At 38.5% G+C, this 16,912-nt stretch overlaps 1 non-coding gene and 1 pseudogene across 1 annotated transcript; both read left to right on the top strand.

The window, feature by feature from the left end:
- LOC129399909 (uncharacterized) overlaps nucleotides 1-16,912 on the top strand; it is a 66,059-nt pseudogene that overhangs the window by 33,641 nt on the left and 15,506 nt on the right.
- Nucleotides 2,060-2,185, top strand: LOC129400716 (small nucleolar RNA SNORA27). Its single transcript, XR_008627898.1, has one exon. It is a non-coding gene; the product is annotated as a small nucleolar RNA SNORA27 (small nucleolar RNA).

Below are 16,912 nucleotides of genomic sequence, written 5' to 3'. Positions count from 1 at the left end.
AATTTCATGATTTTTGCTTTGTCTCATATTCTTCATCAAATGTAGATGCCCTTAGTCTTCCATGCTGCATACGGACTGAGAAAATCAGTTGAACTGCCATAGCACACACACAAAAAAATGTTTATAAAACTGATCTATGTTTATCATACTGTCATTTCAAATGAAGTTCTCTAGACCATTTAAAGAAAGTAAAAGAAGAGAAATCTCTATCCATCAGCATGAGAACAAAGTCACTGGAAAACAGATTTTTAGAGATAAACAGAGATATCCACATTAGATTGCAAAACGAAGAGAAAACCCCACATCATAATCCAAAACTTTCTTATCCTGAATTATTTCTTAAGAACCATATATGAATTCCAAAGGTGTCTCTTGTCCTTTATCAAAAAGTCCTTCATCACTTTGACAAGATCTTAACACTAAACTCTCTAAATGTCTTTGGAAAAAAAAATTTTCCTGTCTTTTCTAGAAACCTAGCGCTTACAATGCTTCCTTAGGAAGAGTTGGGTTGGGGCTCCAGCTTCCTTCCTTCTGAGAGATTCTGGTTCAAAAGACAGGGAGAGGATCCCAAGAATGTGGATACTAAACAAATACCACAGGTAATATTATCAGGTAGCTTTGAAAAATACTTCTGCAGCATTGGTGAGCCACTAAAGAATTTTAAACAGGAGCTTGGTACACTCAATTTAAGTGAAAACTAATTTGCATACACTTATCTGAAAAGTTTAATACTTTGAGTCAGAAATTGGTCTCTTAAAGTTAGCTAGGGTACTGTCAAAAATTCCAGTATAGGGGCTGGAGCGATAGCATAGCGGGTAGGGCGTTTGCCTTGCACTCGGCCGACCCGGGTTCAAATCCCAGCATCCCATATGGTCCCCTGAGCACCGCCAGGAGTAATTCCTGAGTGCAGAGCCAGGAGTAACCCCTTTGCATCGCCAGATGTGATGCAAAAAGAAAAAAAAATTCCAGTATACAGACCAGAGCACCAGATAACAATTAACAACATAACTTCTGAGGGTAGGGTTCAGGCATAGTATTTCTGAAGCAAATGGATTGACTATGAACATGAAACACACACACACATACACACATACACACAACCCCTTTTATGGTATATTTCTATAATATTGGGACTTTGGCTAAAATAGTAGTGCAGATATATGCAAAATAATAGTATACAATCAACTCGGTTGTCCAAGGATGGAGGATGTAAATACTATGGTTAGCTAATGCAGCCTTAGTTAAACAGATAGATTAATAAAGGTAAAAAGAAAGGAGAAAAATCTGAGGATTAAGCTCTTACTATTGTTGGGCTGGAGTGATAGCAGAGCGGGTAGGGCATTTGCCTTGCATGTGACCGACCCAGGTTCGATGTTCGATTTCCAGCATCCCATTTGGTCCCCTGAGCACTGCCAGGAGTAATTCCTGAGTGCAAAGCCTGGAGTAACCCCAAGCATCACCAGGTGTGACCCAAAAAGCAAAAGAAAAAAAAACTTACTATTGTTGATAATAAAAAGATTTTACTATTGTTGATAATAGATTCTTGTATCTACTGTCTGAGAGATCCCTTAGATAGGATCTATCTAAAATTTAAGTATGTTATAAATACTCTTATTAATTAGACATATTGGTCATAAAATTTCCTCCTTCTTAAAGAGAAAAATCTTCATAGTTAACTCAATTCATGTAAATAAAAGCATTTAAGTAGCTATGGACCAATTTCTGCTACTTTTTTTTTTAGGTAGGCTTGCTCAGGGCCTCCTAGCTCTGAACTCCATGATCACTCCTGGTGGTGTTCAGAGAACTATATGGGATGGTGGCATTTAAAACCAGTTGGTTATGTAAAAGGCATATTCCTTACCTGCAGTACACTCTCTTTACAGCTCAAACTATGAACCCTATCTGCTCAAAACCCCATCCTTCTATACTATCTCATTTAACAGAAACAAATTGAGGTGATATATAATAGTGCCTGACAGAAACAAAATGCCAATTTTGCATTTAATAGGAAATGAATTGTGTTTATAGTCAACTAGTAGTTTAAGAAAAGAACCATTTATACTCCCTTCGCATTTTGCCTATTTGAGTTATGTCTTTATTGGTTACTCAAGTGGAGCAGAGGAAATATCCTTTTATAATTTAAGCAAACAAGTGTTTGTCTTATATCTTTTCAGAGGAAACAATATGGAAGATTTTAAAATATTTTAATGCTTCTGGTTGTTTTTATTTTGAGCATGATTGAACATTATCTAAATCATATAAATCACTTTTGAAATACTGTTATTTTCTTTCTGAACAACAAATTTATATTAGAAATGTAACTCTTAGCTCTGATGAAAATGCATATTTTGGTACACCTGAAAATATAATACAGACAAAATGTTAAATGCCAATTTAATCAAGCTCTTCAATGTTTAACAATTTTCCCATAGACAATGAATAAAAATTGTTAACTGCAGATGTTGGTCCCCTCATATTTCAAATCTGCTATCAGCAGATTGATTTGAGTACAATATAAACACAGGGATTATGAAATGATAGTTGGTGACATCTATGTTTATATCTGTGTATTTTCAGATAAACATTAAGAAGGATCTATGAAATAGCAGTCTTGTCAGGACAGAGGTTATAGATCATTTTTTTTTGTTTTTTTTGTTTTATTTAATTTTCTAAAATATATATGCATTTATAAATAAAAATCTGCACATTTTACTAAAAACTATTATATAATGAAGGATTTCAGAAAATTGACTATTCTAATCAGATAAAGATCATATATTCTAGCATTTTGAAAAATGGCTGTATGCATATATTCCTAACATTAACTTTTATTTCAGTGATAACACTAAAGATGAGTTATTTTTTAAAAACTCATGTCCTCTATTCATTTTATTTTTGGCTTTTGGGCCATACGAGGCAGTGCTCAGGGCTTGCTCCTTGTTTTGTGCTCTGGTTTCACTCCTTGGATGATTCTGGGTACCATGTGTCATGATGGGAGCTAAACGCAGATCTGCCAAGTGCAAGAGAAGCACCTTATCTCCTGTGCTATCTCTTTAGCCTCTATTTTTAGTTTTTGAATTTTGGGTTACACCCACTGGTCTCAGAGCTCTGTGGTCAAGGATCACTCTTGATGGTGTTCAGGAGACTATTGTGTCAGGGATAAAACCCAATTTGGCCATAAGCAAGGCAAGCAAAGCCTGTTACTCTCTATTTTATATGTATATGTCAGAGACCTACTCATGTGGCTTGCAATATTTCCCAGAACCAGCATTTAGGCCCCAGTATAATATGTTCATCTTAAGAGTGAGTGAATCTCTCTGAATGTCTGAATCTCTCTGAATCTCTCTCTTTCTCCCTGTCTCTCTCTGTCTCTCTGTCTCCCTCTGTCTGTCTGTCTGTCTGTCTGTCTCTCTCTCTCTCCCCCTCTTTTCTCTAAGGCTGTTGAGGAATGGGTATGGGAACACTGTATGACTGAAACCTAATCATGAATACTTTTGTGAGGGTCTATCTCATAGTGATTAGATAAAAAAAAAATCAAGGGGCTGGAACAATAGCACAGCAGTTGACCCAGGTTCAACTCCCAACATCCTATATAGTCCTCTCAGCACTGCCAGGAGTAATTCCTGAGTGCATGAGCCAGGAGTAACCCTTGTGCATCTCCAAGTGTGACCCACAAACCAAAAACAAGCAAACAAAAATTTTAAAAGCGTAAGTGAACTTACTAATTTTAATTTTATTTATTAGCTGCTAATAAATAAAATGCAGACGATTCTTTGTCTATCTTCTGTTCACTCTTGCTCTTTTTTTCTAATGCTTGTCCTAAGAAATCCAACCTCTTTTTTATGAAAGAGTCTATAAGGAGCTCCTATGGGAAGGTGCCATGGGTATCTTTTGAAGTCACTAATGATTGGGAAAACCTTCCATATGCCCATATACAGTTAATAAAATATAGCTTTGTCATGAAAATGTTACTTCAGTAATCAGAAAGAGCATTTTGGCAAAACGGTTTCTTCTTTTCTGTTTTCTTGTTTTCTCTTTATCGGAATGATATGGCTGAGTAGGGCTGAGGAGTGGCTTAACAGTGCTGTTCATGTCTCACATGCGGAATGTCCTCGGCTTGATCCCCAATGTTGAAAAAAAAAGCCTCAACAGGATTACTTTATTCTAGGACTCTAATTTTGTGGGCATTTGCTAGCATTATGCTTATTCTCCATTCTCTTATTCTTATTTTGATGAGACCCACATATATGACTTCCTACTGTTGACTGTGGTTTAAATCTGCCCGATTTGTAATTTTTAAACAGATTATGTAAAAAGTGACTCTATACTTTTAGGAACTCTACCCCGTCACCTGATATTATTCTAATGATAATTCTAACCCACTTTTTGAAACAACCTTTGTAATGAGTAAGTGGAAGAATCTTACATTGTAACTTGTGGTATCCCTCATCATAAAGACAGAGCAGTAATTTCTAAACAAGTAACATAATCGATTGATTAGATTCACTCTAAAATACTAAATCAGTCTCTCTGTTCTTTGCTTGGAACAAAAACAGAAAAATGAAAAGCTTGTGTTTTAAAGGAAAATGATGGAAAGCAAGAGGGAAGCCAAGTAATTTAGACATCTTGATGGAGGTGAGCAAGTATGTCCCACTACAAATGGCACAGAGAACCACTTGCTGCACGGGAGCAAGCATATATACAGCACTTACCAATGATCTTGGACTGGACCGATAGCACAGCAGGTAGGGCGTTTGCCTTGCACGCAGCCGACCCAGGTTCGATTCCTCCATCCCTCTTGAAGAGCCCGCAAGCTACCAAGAGTATCCTGCCCACACAGCAGAGTCTGGCAAGCTCCCTGTTGTGTATTCGATATGCCAAAAACAGTAACAACAAGTGTCACACTGAAGACATTACTGGTGCTCGCTTGAGCAAAATCTATGTATAACGGGACAGCAGTGCTATGGCAATGCTACCCCTGTATGAGATTCCATATGACACATTCCATATGACACAAATTACCAGGAATAATATGGTAATTTTCACAGTTACAGGAGGGGAAAATATTTATAGAGTAACTGATGAATGTGTCTTTATTTCACATTCTAAGAATCATGCCACAAGACGGAAGCAATTTTGAAAGAAATGTGGATAAAACCCAGGATTCTTGACTCAGAAGCTAGATAGTTTTTTGATAGAAAATAACTCTCCCTGTTCATTGGGCCTGCTAGCCTATGGTGAGCTTAATTAAAATCAATGGAGAAAAAAATTGAATACTGAGAAGCACTATTCGAGGCTCACAAAATATAAATGAGTCAAATATGAAATACACAAATAACCTTGGGTCATGAGCTTTGTGTGGGTGTCACCTTATTGGTCCCATGAAGGTCATTTTTCTTCTCCTCTTTTCTGCTCTCTCTGATAGAATTTGAATGGTAAAATCTCTACACTTTTGAGCAGGAGTTCCTACCCTGCATCTTTTTGTCAATCCTATCTCCATAATAACTCACCTTCTGTTCTGTTTCTCTGTTATCATTTTTGTCATTGATTCTATTGTGTTTTTATTAATATTTATAGAGCAGAAAGTATGCCAGCAAGTTGTAGGAAAAGCTTGTCATTTCCTACATGTGGCAATTCTAAAGGTCAAGAATGTGCACATTTCTTATATCTTTGACTTCATCTAGGCACCACCACAATTGCATTATATATATATATATATATATATATGTAATTAGGGGCTCTAAAAAAGTCAACCTCATGACAAGTGCATTCAATTCAGTTCAATTCTGGTGGATTCCTCCCAAAAAGTAATAATTACTTTTCACTATTTCTTCCTCTTTAATTTTGTTTGTAGTAAATGTACATTTTCTCAAAAGAGCCAGTTATTCACACACACCCCATCTAATAAAACCCTTTGTTATTGAGTCTGGATCTGTTTTCTTATAAATCAAAGCATATTTTCCTAATATTTGACCACACCACTAAAATAGAGTATTAGTGTGGGTTCTAAGTCATGACCTTAGAACCTGTTGTTTACATTCTCTCACTCCTATATCTCCACTCTCAAAGCTGACGCAGCAGGACGAGGCCACTGGAGAATGAGAACTGTGTGCAACAGATTCAAATTACACTGCCTGTTCAAAAGAATACCATCCAAGCTCTTATAACTTAACTATCAATTCCTAGATGTTATTCAAGCCTATCAACACCAGCACAGTTGTGCAGTCAACCTCCAAAACAGACATAAAAGAGATCTTTTTTATTGTGTGCTATGAAAGTTGTGTGTTTTTGCTATAGAATTAAAAATATACAAGGACCTGTCTCTATACAAGATATACTGATACAGCATAGATTGAGTTTCAACTCTTACTAAAAAATAAGACTCATTTTAGAGAACAATTTGGGAAATCCAACTGGCATGTTATGCATTGCTAGAGTGCATTTGTATATGCAGTGTATAACATGAAAGGAATGGGCAGAGTTAATATTGTTCTTGAGGGATGATTTACACACCAGGGTTATTTCTTTAATCTGAAACTAACTTGGGAACTCAGTCCAAGGACATGCATTCATTCATTCATTTATTAACTGATTTAAGAATGATCTTACACAGGTAGCTACAATTACCAGATTTCACATGCACAAAGAGAAATTAGTTTTAGTGATCACATCTAGTGAAGAGCCTCCTGTCTACTTGACAAAATATTGTAAAACAAAATAAAAGTTTTTCCATTTTCTCTTCTTGACAAACTTTAAATATGAACTAATCTTTCCCTGTGGCTAATAGTCTTTTTAATTTTGTAAATATCACCTTCTGATTTTTGTAAAATAAAAAAAATGTTTTAACTGAAAACAAAAGTCCATTTGCTTGTTCCTCAGTCTGGAATATCACACCTCAAGGTAGGATGGACTGTAAACTATGAAACTCTTGACATTGGCAGTATGGAAAAATAAAGTACATGTCGCTCAGTGGGTGCCAGGGATATATTATGTCCTACTGTTGGTTACAGAATTTTCAATATTTCCTTATCCTTTTTCACTCATATGAACTGCAGCTTATAGCAGTGGTAATCATTTCCTATGTTTGAAAAAGAGATGAAAGCATTCATGGATGAAAGCAAGTTGGATTTAATCTCCTTCTCTCTCATCCAGTTCACTGTACTGATCATTTTCCAAAAAAACAAGACTTAAGCTCATTTTTGTCATGACAAAACCAGTTTCATAATAATCAGATGGCAATTCCTAGTGTACACAATTCTAATATAATTACCAGGAGGAAATGTAGAGGGAGTTGCAGGTTTGAGATAAAGAAAAGCCTGTGAATTTTGTATTAATGTCTCAGACTCTCTTATTTGTGCAAGTAATCAATCTTTCGGGGAGTAGAATAGTAATTCTTTGTGAAAAAAATGACAAGAGTCAGAGGAAGAAAGAAGATAATCTGAGTTCCATTCGGTACACAGCAGGTCAGCTGTGATTGACAAAGCTCATCACAAAACTATAGCTCATGGAGTAATCCCAGTAGCAGAGTCTCATTTGCAGCCCAAGCAGTGTTAATGACATGTTTAACAGCTGCTTGTTGAAGTTTGGAATCTGCATTAACCCGCAGAGCAGTGAAGAGAGAAATGAGGAAAAGTATTGAAATCAAGCCTTCATTATTCTGACAGCCCAGGTGAAAGGGTGCCCAGGGGTGGTAGAGAGGCGGGTAGAAGGGTCTGGAAGGTGGAGGGTTCGATTGCATGTGAAGCCCATCTGAGAGATGATGGGGTCTGATCAATCAACACAGAGGACTACAAACGCAAATGGACAAACTCAACTCAGACACAATGAGGCAGCAAAGGCAGTCGATCAGAATGAAGTCTTAACTTGGCACACTAAATATTATTCTGGCATCACAACTGCTTTCAACACAGAGTTGATTCTGGCAGAGGCTGTTACGTTGGAGAGACCAAGTGATTCTATGTCTTCAGGTTACTCTGCCCCCAGGAATAGTATTTATCTACCCAAGTTCTTAACATATATATATATATATACATACATATATATATTTTATATATATATATATACACACACACACACACTACCACTTCAACTCATTTGACTTTTTTGTTTTAATGGAATTTAGTGATTCTGGGGAAATACTGAGTAGAGGACTATACGTTAACTTCCATCCTTGCATTCCTATTAAAAAGTAAATCACTAGGGCTGGAAAAACAGTATGGGGGTTTAGGGACTTGCCTTGCACACAGACGACCCCAGTTCACTCTCCAGCACCACATCTGGTCCTTCAAGCACTGCCAGGAGTGATCCTTAAGTGCTGAGCCTGGGATAATCCCTGAGAACCATCAGGTGTGGCCCAAAGAACAAAAATAAAATAAAATAAAAATCATCAGTTGTTTCTCAAAATCTGTTTTATATATCAGTTTGTACACAACTTCTATGTAGTCTGAAAATCAGTTTCTTCAACTAAAAAGCAACTTGAATATATAATTTCTAGCTTTATTTTCCTCCTGTTCATTTTGCACTTAGAAGTTGAAAATCAGTCCAGTAATAAATGACTAGTTTCTAGTACAACATTCACCAACTTCTTCTTTCCTAGTGATCATAGTAACTACAGAGAAAAATGAGGGAAAATGGATTGGTGAGAAGAAAAAAATAAAATTTTAAGAAAAAGAAGATAACAATTGCATGGTGTTTTTTCTTAGTTGTTTATTTTTATTTTCAATTGGTTTCTATATTTGTCTATCATCTAATTTAATCTTGACAAAATCCTGTTACATTATCACCAAACCTGTCATTCACATTTACTGTGGAGAGACATTGAAACACAATAATAATAATAATAATAATAATAATAATGTAACAAGTCACATCCTTAGCTAAAATGTCTGGATAATTTGTCTTGATTTACTTTGAACACAAAAATAGTCCAGGGGCTGGAGCGATAGCCCAGCAGGTAGGGCGTTTGCCTTGCACGTGGCCGACCCGGGTTCTAATCCCAGCATCCCATATGGTCCCCTGAGCACCGCCAGGGGTAATTCCTGAGTGAAGAGCCAGGAGTAACCCCTGTGCATCGCCGGGTATGACCCAAAAACCAAAAAAAAAAAAAAAAAGTCCAGTGTTTCACATCTTTGAAGTCTCCAAATGCAAATAGCTCTCCTTTTCCATAGATTATGAGTTGTGCATAAAAGAGCCAAGCATCTTCCTAGAGCTTTCTGACAGATGACACTGACATATTTCCCTGCTTTGCATCTAGATATTATCTGTTACAGATGCATTTGATAGTAATATGATCAAAAAACAGGTAAAAGATAAAATATTAGACTAAAATCTCAATGGCATTCAAATAAAAATAGATATTTTCAGATACTCAAAAGTTCTGAGACATGATAAGTATTTAAAGCACCAAATTTCCTAAATCTGATTCTCCCCTACCTCACCTCTCACCACCCTCCACTAGGAAAGACAGATCTTTCTTAAAATTCTTGAAACTGTCTTCAAATGAGGATCTGAGGGATAGTATACCAATTGGGGTTTATGACTGTGTTTCATCTCAGCACTTCACAGTCCCCTGAGAATCAATAGTAGCCCAAGAAGTTGCTAAACATCTTTGAGTGTGACTCTGGAGACCCCAACATCAGAGGTGACCCAGGTAATTCCTGACACCACAGGACCTGAAAAGCATGACATCCTTGGACACTTGCCCTGAACCACCAGCACCATTGGTTGGCCTAGAATTGTTGGTGGGCTCCTCGGATTTCCTGCATACTGATTTGGAGCGCCCTTCCCTCCAAATATCTTAAAATATAGATGGTTTCAATTTGTTTTTCTTATATATCCTTGTGTACTTCTGTAAATAAATATTTATTAGATGTTTATGTACTTTGAAATATATCTATTATGGTCACATGGACTGGAGCAATAGCATAGCGGCTAGAGTGTTTGCCTTGCACACTGCCGACCAGGTTCTATTCCTCCATCCCTCTCGGAGAGCCCGGCAAGTTACCTACTGAAAGTATCCTGCCCGCACGCAGAGCCTGGCAAGTTCCCCATGGTGTATTTGATATGCCAAAAATAGTAACAAGTCTCACAATGGAGACATTACTGGGGCCCACTTGAGCAAATTGATGATTGATGAACAACAGGACAACAGTGCTACAACAGTGCTACAGTGCTATGGTCACATAGCTCAGTCCTTTACTAAAAAGCCAAATCAGAGCACTAAAAGTGAAATGACTAAAAGAGAAAATTTTGGTCCCCCCCTTCTCTGATCTGACAAGTCATATTAATAATGCCTGAAAATTACAGAGCATTTGCTCTGGGTCAGATACTACATGGATGTTTTATAGTTATTATCTCATAACCCTCCCAAAATGAGAGTTGCTACAATTATCTCTTTTTTCTAAAGACAAACTGCAAAATACAGAATCTATGAAAATATTTAGAGAAACAAGGGAAAAAGTTCAAATCTAAGACGAGTTTTCCCTAGATTCTAAACCACTAAACTGTGTGGCCAGTATCTCATTTCATCGGGATCTATGTAAAGAGTTAATCCTAACTTATCCTACAAATGTCTATTGGGTATCATTTCTCTTAAAGGCTTTTTTTAAGGCCCATCGGATTCAGCAGTGGATAAATTGACGAAAATCAGTATTCATGGAGCTCATACTCCAGTTGGGAAAGATTAAGAATAAGGAAAAATAGTCATCTGACAGTAATTAGTATTTAATAGGCATATGTAGTGGAGCCTGTAGTTTTTTGAAGGAAAGGAGTGCTTGTCTTTTCACACAATTCTTCTGAAAGTCTTGCTATTCATACTGCCTTTAAAAGGAGGTGGGATGGTGGAATGTAAGGCACATGAGCAGATATGCTAGCAGCTTCCAAGGGAATCACATAAATCACAGTGGCCAGAAAAAAAATGGTTCTTATCAATTTCTACCCAATTCCTACTTCAAGTTTGGAAATGACTCTTCTTAAGTAGTGAAGTCCGTACATCAAACTAAGAAGCTTCTGCACTTCAAAAGAAACAGTGACCAAAACACAGAAAGAGCCCATAGAATGGGAAAGAATATTTACCCAATACCCATCTGATAAGGGATTAATAGCCAGGATATGCAAGACACTTGTAGAAATGTATAAGAAAGAAAAATCAACTGTATCAAAAATTGGGGAGAAGAAATGAACAGAGTTTCCTCAAAAAAAAAAAAATACAAATGGCCAAAAGGCACATGAAAAAATGCTCCACATCACTAGTCATCAGGGTGATGCAAATCAAAACAACAATGAGATATCATCTCACACCACAGAGACTGGCACACATTCAAAAGAACAAAAAGCAACCGGTGCTGGTGTGGATGAGGGGAAAAAGGGACGCTCCTTCACTGTTGGTGGGAATGCCGACTGGTCCAGCTTTTCTGGAAAACAATATGGACAGTCCTTCAAAAACTAGAAATTGAGCTTCCATATGACCCCGCAATACCACTTCTGGGAATATATCCTGAGGATGCAAAAAAGCACAGTAGAAATGACATCTGTACCTACATATTCATTGCAGCGCTGTTCACAATAGTCAAAATCTGGAAACAACCCAAGTGCCCTAAAACAGATGACTGGTTAAAGAAACTTTGGTACATCTACACAATAGAATACTATGCAGCTGTTGGGAGAGATGAAGTCATGAAATTTGCTTATAAATGGATAAACATGGAGAGTAACATGCTAAGTGAAATGACTCAGAAAGAGAGGAACAGACATAGAGGGACTGCACTCATTTGTGGAGTATAAAATGACATCATATGAGGCTGACACCCAAGGACAGTAGAGACAAGGGCAAGGGGAACTGCCCCATAGCTGGAAGCCTGCTTCATGAGTGGAGGGGAGAAGGCAGATGGAATAGAGAAGGGATCACTAAGAAAATGATGGCTGGAGGAACCAGTTGGGATGGGAGATGCATGCCGAAAGTAGATAATGGACCAAACATGATGACCTCTCAGTGTCTGTGTTGCAAGCTATAATGCCCAAGAGTAGAGAGAGAGTATGGAGAATATTGTCTGCCATAGAGGCAGGGTGAGGGTGGGAAAGGGGGGTTGTACCTGGGATATTGGTGGTGGGGAATGTGCACTGGTGGCAGGATGCGTGTTTGATCATTGTGAGATTGTAACCCAAACATGAAAGCTTGTAACTATCTCACGGTGATTCAATAAAATAAAAAAAAATTTTTTTAAAGTAGTGATGTCCAAGGAGAGCAAAAACTCAGTATCAAAGGAAAACTTGAAAGTATCCTGTAAAATACAGGTTTCCTTAGGAACATAATAATGTAAGTTAGGCATTTAATAACAATACCATGACTTCATGACCAGAGCAAATATGCAAATATGAGCGGAAATTTTAGGCCAGCTACCACTGAGGTCGAGATGCCTTATCAGACTCTACCAAGCATGTGTGACATAATTTAGCGAAGTTTTGCCTTTAAAACACATTAAGAGGTAACACAGTGTATTATTTTTTTTTACAAAAAATAGAACCAAGTTCAAGATGAATGTACTATGTCCCATACCATTAGTTATTATGAGAAATAAAAAATGATAATGGGGACATGGCAGTGCAGTTCAGTGGTAGAGTACCTGTCTTGCTTGTGTGACAATATCAGTTCAATCCCCAACACTGTAAATTAATACTAGTCTTAATAATATGTTAAAGTTTTGATGAATTAATATTTATCTTGATGTATTACAGTTGATACAAAACAGATTTTCAGATTCACTGTGTTTAGAGATATTTTCCAGAAATAACCATGAAGGCCTTGGTGGGATATACTGAGTCAGATATTCAGGGCATGAGCTCAGGACATGCACATGGTGAACTACTTGCATTCTTATTTATAATAAGTACTTAATATGTCTCTATAAGCTTCAAATTATAAAAATATTTACTTGCACATCAATAATTTATCCTAATGGGACAAAAATACACAGCAGGGGCTAGAGAAGTAGTGCAGAGAGTAAGGCACTTGCTGACCTAAGTCTAATCCAAAGCACCTCATGTTATGTGATTCCTAGGTGCAGTGCCAGGAGTAAGCAGGGCATATCTATGTGCAGCCACTTCCCCAAAATCATTTCATCTCTTGGCCATATTCTCATGAAAATCATATTTATGATATTGTCTTCAGAGTGACACATAAAATTTTCCATAAAATATCTGTAAAAAGTAAGATAAATGAGGGTTGGAGCGATAGTGCAGAGTTTAAGATCCTTCTTTTGTACCCAGTCAACCCCAGTTTCATCCTAGATACCACCTATAGTTCACTGAGCACTGTCAAGTCTGGCCTAAAACCCAAAACAGAAAAAGTAAAATAATTTGTCATAAAAACCAAACCAGTTCTTTCAACTTTGTGCCATGTGGAGTTTACAGTTCCTATGTTGTGGTAGTAATATTCGTGCTAGTAACCAAATATCTGTCCCTCTCAATGCTTTCTAGAGGAAGTGGGGTTCCACTTCCTCTAGACCCAGAGGTTGGAAGGAAGCTCTGCTTATATGACCGGCTTTGACAAATGAAGCATAGCAATGTTAAAACTCTGAGCATATGTGTGCTTGATCCCCTTCCCAAACCTCTGCTATCTGCAATCCTGAAAGTAAGTAGAGGAAAGGAACCTGACTTCGTATGAGTTACTAGGAGCAGGCTTTCCCAGGAGACCACAAGAGACATGCTACGTAAAGACCAAAAACTTCTTGCAGGTAATTCAGGAAAATGTGAAGTTAGCTGGTGACAAAAAACATCATAGTCAATTAGATTGATTAGGAGCAGCTCAGAAGGTGTCTGATCATGAGGAAATGACATGCTTTGGGCAATAACTTTTATCTATCCTCCAACCCTTATCGAGCTTGCTCCAGTGGGACAAGAACAATTGGTGAACAGACTTAGTAGCACTCAAAGTTCTGATTTGAGACGCTTATTTTCTCCCTTGTTTTAATGTACCAGCCATGTACTCCCTGATGTCACCTCCACCTTTGAGAACATCAACACGGCAGCAATTCAGATCGGATCATTTCTTTCCACATCAGAGAGCCACCAAATAAGTATAATGAAGTGGATCTCGCGTGCTGCCTCCTTTTCTAATGTCTCACTACAATGAAATGGGAGAATGGAAACAGAAGAGAAATGTCCTCTGCAGAGACTTCATGTGAGGCTGAGCAGGTTGGGTTGAATATCCACAAATTTAGCCACATACTTTCAAAATATCTGTGTGAGCCTTCACTTTCACTCATTATACAAAGTGTGGTCGCATGAAACGTGAGCATGCAAGTTCCTTTTCACTGTTATAATGGAAAGATATAAAGTATTCATCTACTACCTACTGCTTTCCTCATTCTGCCTCTGAATTTCCCAATGGTTTCTCCTGGTAACACTGCTGCTTTCCATCATATCAGGAGGAGCAACAGGAGGCTGGCCTTGTACTTGAGAGGGATATTTACAACATGATAAGAAATGGGTCTTTTCCAGTAGTCCTGAGATCCCAAAGGGGAGGATGCTGTGGAGCGTGACACCTCCTTTATTTTCAAAGGCACCCAGACCATTAATAACAGTTTTTTGATTGTAGTGATCATGGATTGCCACCATTTAACAGAAACAAAAAATACAAATAGACAATCACATAGCTCTGTCATTCGTATATCCAGACAAACTTGCTGGACTCTCCAAGGAAGGTAGCACCAGGCAAGCTATTACTAAGCCTCTGGGAGACCAAAACTCCCACATCACTCAGAAAGATGGGATGGAGCTTCCAGTTCCTGGGCTTGTAGAACAGAGATCTCTGTTTCTTCTTTTTTTTTTCATTTTGGATCACACCCAGTGATGCTCAGAGGCTACTCTAGCTTGTGTACTCAGGAATAACTCCTGGTGGTGCTCAGGGGACCATACAGGATGCTGGAAATTGAACCTGGGTCGGCCACGTGCAAGGCAAACGCCCTACCTGCTGTACTATTGCTCCAGCCAGTCCTGTTTCTTCTTTAATTGCCAACCAGGGCCACTAAGTTTCTAGAGTTTATCTTGATCCTGTGGCTAGATCCTCTTTGTCTTAAAAACTAGCAACTATGGCTTGACTACTTATACTTGGGCTCTTTCTGACTCAACTGCCACTTTGTTGCTGTCGCTCTCCCCTAGTCAAAAAAACTCACTGCTTTTATTGACTTGTGTGACTAAGTAGGACTCACTGGACTCATAAGAGGACGAGTCTTTATTGAAGAATCCTGGCCTTGACGACACAAATAAAAACTCCTCTTAGCCCTATACCATAACATATGAGTTTCCAGGAAGATGGCCATGAACATGTTTACTGTGCCATTCTATTGGTACCAAATCATCTGTCTGAGCTTCGGCAGCCATAAACTGAGTGGTTTGTAAACATTTATCTATCTCTCACAGTTCTTGGGCAATGTTCTGATGGTCAGCATGGTTGAGTGTGGATAAAGATGTCTCTTTGCCTTAGGTAATTTAGGGGAAGTTAGGTAGAAATGTTTATGCTACCTCAGGTTAGGGAAGATGAATGTGTCCCTAAAATTTGGGAGGCACAAAGGCTATTTGCCTGGAAATCCCTAAAGATAAGAGGCAACCGATGGACACAGTCTAGTCTAGGCAACCAATGGACACAATAAGGAAGAATTCTAAGGGAGCTCCAGAGAGAGAATACAGGGGTAGGGCTCTTGCCTTGCATGTGTGGCTGATCCAGGTTTGTTTCCCAGCAGCCCAGATGAGTCCCAGAGATACACCAGGAGTAAGTTCTAAATATAGATCCAGGAGTATACCTGAGCACAGCTGGGTGTGCCCTTCCCTCCCAACCCCCCCCCCAAAAAAAAAACAAAGAAAAATAAATTCTAAGACATTTGCACTCCTATGCTGGAAAGACCACAGAGATCTGAGGATTAACAAAGGCCGTCTAGGTGGGGTCACTCAGCAGAAGAAGTGCCATGTATAAAAGCAAACTTAGCTATCATCAGGAAGTGAGAGAGAGAAGAGGAAGAGTAATGAATTGATCAACAGAAATATGATTTCCAGGTGTCACCTTGACTGAATTATGGAGAAACCATATGCAATATTATTTGGGGGCATATCTGATGCAGTATTTCTGGGTAATATTAATATTTGCAGGAACAGACAGTGTAACACATTGCCCTTCTCAATGTGCTTGGGCATCATCCAATCCACTGAGCACGAGCACTTAAAATTAAAAAATACAGAGGTAGAAGAGATCCTTTCTTTGACTCTGTGTGAACTAGGATACCAAACAGAATAGTCTCTTCTCTTGGCCTATGATCTTCCTTCCTATTTCTCAGAACTTGAAACTTAAACTGGAATAAGAACTACGGCTCTCTGTCTATTCAGCCTACATATGGGAAATCCTGGGACATGTCTATCCTCTATGGTGAGCCAATTTCTCACAAAAGTCTCAATATATAAATGAAAGCCTGGAGTGGAAGGATGGAGCATCAGATGAGCTAGTTCATTTAGTTGGCCTCTTTAAACCTTGCCCACAGAAAAAATATGCGGTCAAAATAGATAATAGGATGGGTGGAATAGGAGATAGGAGCAGATAAAAGGAAGCCCCCGGTTAGGCAACACTCTCTCTTCACCCTCACCTACACCCAGAGGTGACAGCAGGACAGCAGGGATCTCACTCACAAGCATGTGGCCACGGTTGGTAAAGGACCCAGGGATCTAAAGTACAGATTTAGAGAGTCCCAGAGACAGATTCGAGCGGGCACCAGTAACATTTCTCATTGAGAGACTTATTGTTACTGATTTTGGCATATCCAATACACATGGGTAGCTTGCCAGGCTCTGCCACGAGGGCTTGATACTCTCAGTAGCTTGCAGGGCTCTCCGAGAGGGGCGGAGGAATCGAACTCGGGTCGGCAGGCAA

This window comes from Sorex araneus, chromosome X (genome assembly GCF_027595985.1).
Source record: "Sorex araneus isolate mSorAra2 chromosome X, mSorAra2.pri, whole genome shotgun sequence".
Taxonomy (NCBI): domain Eukaryota; kingdom Metazoa; phylum Chordata; class Mammalia; order Eulipotyphla; family Soricidae; genus Sorex; species Sorex araneus.
The sequence above is the reverse complement of the archived record's forward strand: the minus strand, read 5'-3'. Positions and strand labels throughout refer to the sequence as shown.